Raw genomic sequence first — 1,953 nt, 5'->3', positions numbered from 1 at the left:
ATATTAAATTATTTTTAATAAATAAATTTTATTAATTTATATGTATAAATTAAATTCTAAAAAATGTGAGTATAAATTATAAATTATTTTGATTTATGTGTATAAAATTTTAGTAAATATAAGTACAAATTATATATTTTTTGTGTTCAAATTTTTTGTAAATATAAGTGCAAATTATTATTGGCGAAGTACTAGCTAAAAATAATAGCTAGCGGATCCAGAAATATTATTATGGTGGGCCAATAACATATATAATATTGAAAAATTATGCAAAAAAATATATAATGTAAGATGTATTACAAAAATATACCGATAGAGAATATATTTTAAAGTACAAAAAATGTATGTACTTTTTACTAACGAAGTGGTCGATTCTTCGTATCATAAAATTTATTGATAATAGAATCTGTGTCAAAATTTTTAGCAATTTTCTTTTCAATATAATTAAAAGACAATTAGCAAAAAATTCACCTTTCATCTTGTTTTTGGGTTATTCTTCACAATATTCATAGCTGAAAAAGATCTCTCAGTTGTAACAATTGAAACAACGAGAATTAATACCAAATGAATCAAGAAGGACAATCACAAAGAAGAAAAAGAAACCACTTTATGGGATTTGAAAAATTTTGTTTAATTAAAAAATAATATCTTTTTCAGATTTTTTTAATATTGTTATTTATTTTTTAGATATTAAAAATTATTAATATTTAGATTGGACTAAACTTTTATTTATATTAAACTAAATACTAAATACATTTTTAAAAAATTAAATCATACTTAATAACTTATTACTATTAATTTTTTTTAAAAAAAGTTGGGGAGACCGAAGCCTCCACTCGCCCCCTAAGTCTGTCCCTGATAGCTAGCTATATAACATTACTCATTTGATATATCTAAATAAATTATTTAATATAACATATATTCACATCTTAATTTCATCTTCACATAACAAATCTTTAAAAATATAAAATATTTCAAATTTAATTAAAATTTTTTGAAAACTAATTTAGAATATTATTCGTATTTATATAACCTTTTGAGATCAATGAAAAACTGTTTTACAGCATATGGCCTTTCAAAGCAAGCTTGTCCACCTAAACACACAAATGAGAAGAAAGAACATGACAAAAGACCAAGTGAAATAGATACATGGTAGCTTAGCTAGTTCCAATCTTTAATTTTTCCCTCTACTAATTGGACCTTACAAGATATATATAGATTATATAGAAGTTGGAGCTTCTTTATTTATTATGATTAAATCATTTATTGTAAATTATTATTATTATTATTATATATAAAATAATGTGATGATTTGGTTGCCTGGCCTATATAATGGTGGATCGTTTTACAAAAAATTCATGTCAAGAGTCATTATAGAGATTAATTGAAATCATGAGACAAAATAAGAAAGGGTTTATTTCTCTCATAATGTTTCTTGTTGTGCTTGTTGAATTAGTGGATTCTCTTAACCGTTCTAATTTTCCAGATCATTTCTTATTTGGGACAGCCTCCTCTTCGTACCAGGTTTATGTTTTGATTAGCTATTATATTGCTAATATACATTTTTTTTTGGTGGAAAAGTAACAAATAATTTTGAGTCACTTAATTATTATCTATTTAATTTTTCATGTGACTTATTATGTGATTTGATGACGTGTAAATTAAGTATGAAGGTGCAGCAAATGAAGGGGGCAGAGGACCAAGTATATGGGATACCTTTACTCAAAGATATCCAGGTAAATAAATAATTAAATATTTTTTAATCCTATTATAATTTATTCGGAAAAAAAAATGAGAGATGGACTATATATGAATCGAGTATTGTTAAGCTTGGATTACTTAATTAATTTTACCTTAACAATAATGGTGATTATCAATCACCATCCATTAATTTAAAAAAAAAATCATTTTATCAAATTTATTCTTTGTATTATTAAGAGTATCCTATATATT

The 1,953-nt window shown here is 23.6% G+C and overlaps 1 long non-coding RNA gene across 1 annotated transcript; it reads left to right on the top strand.

The window, feature by feature from the left end:
- On the top strand, window positions 1,273-1,736 carry LOC110266079. Its single transcript, XR_002352996.1, has 2 exons — window positions 1,273-1,524; window positions 1,667-1,736. It is a non-coding gene; the product is annotated as an uncharacterized LOC110266079 (long non-coding RNA).

The sequence above is a fragment of the Arachis ipaensis genome, chromosome B08, assembly GCF_000816755.2.
Source record: "Arachis ipaensis cultivar K30076 chromosome B08, Araip1.1, whole genome shotgun sequence".
Lineage (NCBI taxonomy): Eukaryota > Viridiplantae > Streptophyta > Magnoliopsida > Fabales > Fabaceae > Arachis > Arachis ipaensis.
This window is presented reverse-complemented; position numbering and strand designations above follow the sequence as displayed.